Source organism: Lonchura striata, chromosome 1, assembly GCF_046129695.1.
Source record: "Lonchura striata isolate bLonStr1 chromosome 1, bLonStr1.mat, whole genome shotgun sequence".
In the NCBI taxonomy this organism is placed as follows: Eukaryota; Metazoa; Chordata; class Aves; order Passeriformes; family Estrildidae; genus Lonchura; species Lonchura striata.
The window spans coordinates 53654309-53662983 of NC_134603.1; the positions used below are offsets into that span (position 1 = coordinate 53654309).

General features: G+C 40.8%; 1 long non-coding RNA gene across 1 annotated transcript; it reads right to left on the reverse strand.

Moving 5' to 3' along the window:
• Nucleotides 1-7352: 7352 nt before the first annotated feature.
• On the reverse strand, nt 7353-8298 carry LOC144247418 (uncharacterized). Its single transcript, XR_013341132.1, has 2 exons — nt 8230-8298; nt 7353-7989 (listed from the first exon to the last, which is right to left on the reverse strand). It is a non-coding gene; the product is annotated as an uncharacterized LOC144247418 (long non-coding RNA).
• Nucleotides 8299-8675: the final 377 nt, after the last annotated feature.

Consider the following 8675-nt stretch of genomic DNA (forward strand, 5'->3'; position numbering starts at 1 on the left):
CCTTGATATTATGTGACTTTTTCTGTGTCTCAGGCTTGAAGGCAGCATTTCCCATGCCCAGTCATGACAATCATGAGAATTGTGTGGAGCCAAAATAAATGTGCTCAGTGCCACTGTTGTGCCTGGTACTCAACACTGTGGAAAACTGTGGTCAAGCTACAGTTTTATAGAGGGAAGGAGTGTAAGCCTCTAGGTATATTTGCAGTAGATCTATGCCAATATAGAAGCCCATTTGTTTTCAGTTCTGAAAGTATTACATCTGTCAACAACTTACTCTTCCCTAAGTTTGTGAGCTGTTTACGCTTGAGTCCCCTCACACTTGCTGAAGACCTTTGTTTAGCACCTGCTGGTGGGATAAAAAGCCACATGAAATGAATACCAAGCTTTGGTCTGACCTACACTGCAGTCAGAGGGAGTTTTCCAATGCTGTTCTATAACTCACCCCTATTTTGCTATGCAGGAGAATCTGGATATATCCACATTTGGTGCAGTGTACCTGATTCCAAACTAAAAACATACACCTTGAACAGTTCATTTTATATTGTTAGCTGTCTTCTTTGAGAAGTTAGCTGATCCCTTGCCTTGCTGATTTCAGCACTAACTTTCCTTGCCATTGCTAGGAACCAGATGATACCTCAACACCTGGAAACTGTTTCTGTAAATCACATGGCAAATTCAGAGGCAGAATTTGCCAGGAGCTGTAATTCACAGACCCACAAACACATTTCGCACATACAAATTTCAGTCTGACAGAGGAAAATGAGTCAAGCAAAGATAACAGATGTTTCCTTAAACACATCAGAACACTGATGTAACTGGAAGGACACAATAAGAGCATGGTAGTAGGTTTTATTAGTAGAAGACATACTTGGCTGTTGTAGCCTCTGAAATCATGCTCAATATATCTTTAAATTCTGTTTCTTGCATTAAGCATTCACAATTACAATTGTGATACAATTATTTTTGGTGATCCTCAATACTATAGTAATTTTTCAAGTGTAAATCATCAGGGTGGTCCATGTATCATATAGGCTCTGTTCTGCAGGATATTTAACTCAAAAGGCTTCAAAGCCTCATATCTGGAGTTTTCCCTTTCCCTTTCATAGCAACAGGAACACTGTGAGTACTGTATATTTAGGTTGTGTATGTCTATTCTATTGTATTGTGAGTACAGTATTTTTAAAGTCGTTTTTAAATAAGGTAAAGACTCTTTAATGCAAGAACCCTCTATCTTCGGCTCCCAATAGCAGGGACAGGGAATTTCCAAGGAGACTACAGAGAGCTAGGGTGTGCCCTTGATTCAAAAGAAATAGTGATTTTTTTTTTCATCCCTAGCCTTTTTAGGCTCCTTTTAAGATTTTAACTTCTGACTTTTTTTCAGTAGGGGCCAGTGTGGAAAATAATGTAAAGGGGGTAAAGTTTTGTTATAGACATTTGGGAAGCAGGAGTATATGGCAATTGGGACTCACTGTATGCTGACTTTAGAGGAGTCACTGCCCTTTGTGGAATACTGATGCAATCAAGACTTCCTGTGCTGGAGGTGGCCTATTTTTGCTGCTCTCAGTGTGTTTGGCTTGTTAGAGGAGCCATTATACCTCCTTTCAGGAGGGAGGTTAACAATCTAAGGAAGTGGTTTTTAACAGTGGTGGTTTTTTTTTTTTTTTTAATCAGCCTGCACAATTATTCTGTCAAGTTAGTTCACAGTTCAGCTAGTTCCTTTGTGTTGGTTTAGCCCAGATGGGATGTAATCAGGGTGCAGGCTCATCATGTGGTTGTATTAATTCTCAGGAGCCTGGTGGTTAAAGCAGCTGTGAATTTTTCATGATTTTTCCTCTTTTGGTACTTGTCTTTGTCCCTTTGCTGAGTGGTATCACATGTCTGAAGATTTGTGGAGATAAAACCAGTGATGCTTGTCTTGGGGGCACCAGGATGTATTGGGGGCACCAGGACAGAATGTATTCTTTTTATTCAGTCACCTCTTTGCCAGCCCAAGACCAGGGCCAGGTTTCCTCATAGCATCTTTTCATCAGAGTTCCACACTTCTCAAATCCAAGGCTGCATTCTCTTTTACATTACAGGGTAATTTTCTTCTTGTCTCCAGGGTCACCCTGACAAAAACCATCGAGCAGTCCAGAGCACTGGCAGGTGTAGCAGACTTTTCCAAGACTGTGTATTAAGTGAGGGAGAAAAGGTGCTTGGTGACCTGTGTGTGGCTTTGTGAGGTTCTAATGCCCATCCTAGTAAAATTTAGGCACTCTGTTATTCACAACAATTATTGTTTTTATTGGGCTTTTTTTAAAAAATGAAAGGTGTGTGTTTTTGATACTGACTATATAATCAAATGCAAAGTTTTAGACATCTGCATTCTCACTCTTAAAACTGAAGTAATGCTGAGGAATAGCTTTAAAAGTATAGCTGTCCTTGCTACCAGAAAGAGGAAAGTCCTGGTATGTGGGCTGGCTGGGATGGAGTTCCTATCAGCCTGAATGCTGACAGAGAAAGGTGGAAAAAGGATTAATGGAATTAAGGTGTACCAATATCTAATATATTAGGTTTTTCTTAAAGGTAGAAATTCAGTGTCTGGTTGTACAATTAGACTGTGGTACTTAAGCATTATAATATATATTTTAGTTAGAATGAGGGTATTTTCCAAGTACGATATCAAGTAATTCTTAAAGTAATACTTTTACTGCTTAAAGCAATACATTTGGTTGTCCTAATTGCTGTGGTGCTTGTTTTCCCAAATAATCATTGTGAATGCTGGGGCTCACCTTTCATGTAAGAGGCTGAACATCTGGCTGCTAATGAGAAGTGGTGAATGAATTGTTTTTGCTCTGCCTGTGTGCAAAACATTTGCTTTTCTTACTAAAATGTCACTATCTTGATCCATTAGTCTTCTAACCTTCCTGATATTTTCTTCAGATACTACTGCAGGAGATTATAGGGCAAATGTCAGGCTGGATTTTTGGTTGCTAGTTAGGCCCAACACACCATGGCACAGCAAAGCTGAATTTTAAGAAACTACTGATTTTAGAAATTATGTTTTAAGGCACCTTACTAAATATAAACAGACATGATTTTTTAAAGATCATCTGTTTGGCAGTCCTTGAAAATCAGATCCCTCTTAAAATCCTTCAAGTATTAATGAGTATATAAAGCCACTTCCATTAGCTGCTAAATTCATTTATGCTCATGGATATTTGAACAGCAGTGTGTACCAGAAAACAAGGAATAACATGATAGCAAGATGAGCAAGTTTGGAAGTCTGTAAATTACAAAGCTAAAGGCAAGATTATTGGTGGTGCCTGCCTCTGTATAATGTATCTGTGCTCCATTCACAGAGCAGTAACACAATACGATTTTTCACAGCTTCTGCAGACGTGTCTCTTCTGGAGTATGTGTAATCATTACAGTGATCTACTTCATCACAGCTACACAGCATAAGTTTTTGCCACCTAGAGATCCAATTAAACACTTGTGGCATATGGTGAAGATTCTGTTTATCAGTGCATTACTTAAAGTTTCAAAATTTGGTGGTTGTGCAATTAGTGTAATGAAGTGACAAGTTGAAGTACAGCATGATTATGACTCTTGTTATCATGGAAGCAATTTACAATGGATGGGAAAAGGTGCTAATTACTGGAGCTGCTTGAAATGTACCTCTTAGTTTTCTCCTTTGATAAGTTTAGAGAAGAAACTAGTCTTTTTGGGGAGTTTGGTTACGTGGGTTCTATTTTACCTTCAGTAGTGTAGGCAGTTTTGTAGCAAATTTATCTTTGATACCTCTTTACTCATTGTTGTTACAACTCCAGGAATAGACTTTTTTTCACTGCTGACTTTGTAAGAAGCATTTTTTTGGCCAGACTTTGATCACTTTTTATTACATGTCCAGAAAGAAAAAAAGACAACTAAGAAAAAAAAAAAATCAGTTATTTTTTCTTTTACATGTATACATTCACTAGAAATTGCTGAGAAGAAAATCACTGGATTATTGTGTTGATTTTGGCTGGGATAGAGTTAATTTTCTTCATAGTAGCAGGTATGGGGATATGTTTTGAATGTATGTTGCAACAGTCTGATAACTCAGGGACATTTTCATTATTGCTGAGCAGCACTTGCACAGTGCCAAGGCCTTTTTTGCTTCTCTTACTGCCTTGCCAGCAAGGAGGATGGGGGGGATTGAAAGACTTGTGAGGGGACACAGCCAGGAAAGCTGACCCAAACTGATCAAAGGGACGTGGTGAATGGCCTTGGGAAGTGGTGATTTAATTCCTTGCTCTGCTTTGCATGTGTATGTATTTTGTTTTCCCTACTAAACTATCTTTATCTCAACCCATGAATTTTATCACTTTTACTCTCTTGGTTCTCTCCCCTGTCCTACTGGGAGCAAGCAGATCTGTGGTGCTTGGTGACCAGCTAGGGTTTAAACCCCCAAAATTGTATTATCTAAATGAAGGTAAGCAAGAAAATATCTATTACCTCTTCAACACCAGTAAAACAAGCCACCACTGAAGAGAATGTCTGATTGTACAAATCTATACTGCAATAACGGCAGCCACATATACCCAAGGATATCAAACCTATAACTTCAATGTGGTTTTGAGTAGCTTTCCATGACTGTTTTCCAAGGCAAATTTCAATTAACTTCTGCTGTGGTGACCTTTAATAATAGCAAAGAAACACAGAGAGGCAAAAGGAGGGAATTTCTGGACAAGGCTTTGCTCAGACCTGAAGGTCAAGGCAACTTCTTCAGTGCAATATTTCACTTCCATCAGTTTGAACCTGTTCTTTGAAACTTTCCTAATCTGTGGTCAAAATGCCCTTGAAGAGAAAAAAGACATATTAAAAATTGGTTTGAACTACTTGTGGCCGAATTTACCAAATTTACCGAATTTACTTTAAAGATTGGGCAGAATGCCCCCGTGAAAGCTGAAGGATGGAATTTTCACTAAAGCTGTGTCTTGTTGATATTCTGAGAGCTCCATTTCTTTCTCTGAAGTCAGTCAGTATTTCTATGTGTGAGGATAAGTCACTGTGCTTCCTCTCCTATTAACAGTTGAACTAGACATGCTACTAATTCACAACTTAAAGCAGATGAATTAAGAGGCATGTCTGTCTTCAATTGCTCAGAAAATTTTGTCTTTAAATCTTCTAATTTTTTTTTTACTGGATTGTAATAGTAAAATCACAGTGTGACTTTTGTGGTTTTGAAAGGTAACAAGTTACTTCAATCTTGTATACTTAAACTTTTCTCCTGACTGAAAGCACATAGTAGAATTTCATCTAACAGGAAACTAATTATAGTTTAATTTGTAAAATACTATTAGTTTGTTGATTTTTATTACTAAGAAACAAGCCCACTCATCTTATGGATCAAGCAGAGGGCACTGGCTTCCCAAATGCTAATTGAAACAGAAACAATTAATGAAGTAACATATTAACTTGGACTAATGAAAGAAATCTGGGGCAGTGGAATGTGTTTATGTGGATTCCTTTAACTTCTCACCCCTGACAAAGAAAGGTAAGTGACACTTTAGTTAATGTGTAAAGGGTTTCCAGTCTTCTGCTCCAGTTCCACTGTCTGAGCATTTTCTCCAGCCCCCTGTGATAATTGGTCTCCAACACGTGTGTCTGCTCCTGGCATAGATACAATACCTTACCTCTTATCACCTTACATAAGATGCAGAAATTGAAAAAAAAACAAAAGGAAAATATTGCTTGAACAGCATTCAGACCCTAGTGAAAAGCCATTGTCATTAACTGCAGAACTTTGACTTTTAAAATTAGTGGTAATATTTGTTGGTCTGTTTCTGATTTCCACTCCCCTTCTCCAGATGCAAGCCTGTACTTGCTGGAGGTGTAGTTGGACTGCTCTGACCATTTACAGAGAGATGTTATACACAGAAACAGCTCCACATCCTCAACTACAGCTAGGTGTGCTAGGTGAAACTCTCCTGGCAAAGATGTCACATCTCTAGTTGATATTTCAGTTCTAAAATACATGGTGGAAGCTGAAATAGAATTTGATCTTCCTGTCATGATTGTGTGCTTTCCTAACCTTCAAAACTTTGGAATATTATTTGCAGTTTGATGTTCCAGCTCTTGCTTCTGCCCTGCCAGCATTGCTCACTTGGTGAGTGGTGCTCTGTGTCCTGGGACAGGGAGGAAAGCTACTAGAGCTGGGGCTTTTAACCTTTGTGCTCTGTCTGACATGTTTTCTAACATGGTTAAACTGAGATTGGGATTGTATGTAGAATAAATATAGTATTGACTGCACTTGAGCCCTGTAAGCACAGCCTGGAGCAGTAAAGGAGATGCCTACATCTCATTAAATAGCATTGGGGCCCAAGATCTCACTCAGGCCGGTGGTGCTTCCACTGCACCCCTTGGAGGTCCCCTTGGGGTCAGGGGCTTCAACTCCAAGCCTCACACTTTTTCAGGAACAAGAGTTGTTAATCTGAGAGACCACTGTAGATGGGAGAAATAAAAAGATGATAAATAGAAGATGCTGTTTGTTGAGTCTACACCAAAGTGAGCTCTCTGGATAGGGAAGAGGATTATACAAGTGTAATTTATGATCTCTTAATAGCAGCCAGTCATTAGGACCCTCCTCTGAGACAGGAGAATCTGGTATTATTGGCAGTCTTCCCTGGGCAGTGTGTTTTATCAGCACTGGATTCGCAACAGCAACAAACCTCACAGTGCTCAACTCTTCTTCCTTTAAAATAAGTAAATATGTGGCCTTTCAGGCAGCCAAATGCTGTGATTTGTTCCAGGCCAGGAGAGGAAGGGCACAGGTATCACTGTCATCCTTCTGTTGGAGGTGGTCACCTCATTGCCATCATCTACTGATTGTCTCCCTCAGCTAACCTGAGCGAGCTCTCCCCATTGTTAATGGGCTATGCTTTGGTAGGTACAAAAAGCATTTGCAATGCATCTGTGTTCCTGCTAACAGATGTAGTTTGTTAGCAAACACATCAACAAGTAAGGTCAATTGCATTTATTTTATGTGTTTATGAGAAGCATTTAAGGTAGCAGGGTGGTTTTGGTGTCTAAGGCTGTGGTTTGGCAAAGATTTCCATTGGTGGAGCTAGCCTTTAAGTCAATACTTAATGATCCAAACATATGTCCTGAATCTCAAAAGAAGTAGTCATTCTGCTGTTAAAGAAATTATATTCTGAAATGTCCTTTGGGAAAAAAAAATTAGGTCAGCTTCAAGAAACAAAAAATAAAAAGTTAATAATGTGTCACGGTTTGGCACTGGCACAATGCCAGTGCCCCCATGAAAATGTGATCCCTCCCTTGAATGCCGTGAAGTGGAATCTAGAATAGAGCAAAGCAGGCCCAAGCTTAATAACAGAAAAAAACTTTATTAAACTACTACTACTAAAGAAAAGAGAAAACTAAAGAAGGGAAAAAAAAACACACACAAAGATCAAATGAAAACCTTGCAAAACATTCCTCCCCCCACCACCCAACCCCAACAAACCACAGTGAGACAATCTGGACCCCAATCAGGTTTCCACCCTCCAAGCAATCGATACTCAGCCCTTCGAGGGAACAGAGTCTCTCCTGTGCCACAGACCCCCCAAGAAACACAGCTCCACATCCTGTGTTTCCATGTCACACATGGCACCGCCCGGAGAAAAAGTTTGCCATGGTGACCCTTCTCCTTTCCATGCACAGTGCTCTCACCACCAATGCATGGATGGACAGACTGCTTTTAGGATTTTTCCTTTCAAGGATGCCCTGCCAAGAGGGGAGAAAACAACAGTTCAGTTTTTCATTGTTTGGGACCACAGTCCCCCCCATTTTCCCCTGGGGCCAAGGGCTCAAGAACAGAGATCTTTTTCTTTTCTCTTTCCTTTCCAGGACAGGGGGACGCCACCACAAACCCCCTAACCTTTTCTCTGTTCACTCCAATTTTGTCTTTTTCCCAGCTGAAGCAGGTCTCTTGACTCACTGGCATCCTCCCAAAACACAGTCCCTCTTGAAGGAGAAGATTTGGTTCAGGTTGTGGCTAACATGGAAAAGTCCAGCCAAAAGCCACTCCTTGTCCAACATCCCATCCCATCCCAGGGTCCAAGGTGTCCCTCTTCCTCTCTTTCAAACCGAGGAGGGGAAAGGAAAATTCACAAAGCTTTCATTTTCTCAAGAAATGGTTAAAAGTCCAAACTCCCAGGGATGGCTCGATGCCCAGACATCCAGCAACTCCCACGCACTGGGCACCTTGCAGCAGCTCCCCCCGCTCCTCCTTCCTTGCGGCTTTCTCTCTCCCTCTCGGGAGAGGAACTCTTGGGGGGGGGGGGGGGGGGACATCCCAGATTTCTTCCACCCTTCCATCTGCAGGGGCCAGCCCGGTTCCAGTCCTTCCACCACCCTTGGGGCCTACCTTTCAGGCCATGGGGCTTCCCCTCCCCCACCCAGCTCGTGGCTGGGCGGGGGGAAGGTCTGCACTGCACACTGACCGGAACCAAAAAGAGCGAGTTCCCCTGGGAATTCTGCTTTCAACCCCTCTGTGTTCTCAGAGGCGTGTCTACTTTCAATTGGTCAATATCTAAATTGACCTCTTCCTTCCGGAAAAAATTCTCTTTCCGTGTCAAACCACGACATAATGAAATAAAAATAGGTTGGCAGAATAGAAAAAAATGGTCAGGGCTAAAAGATAAAGATAA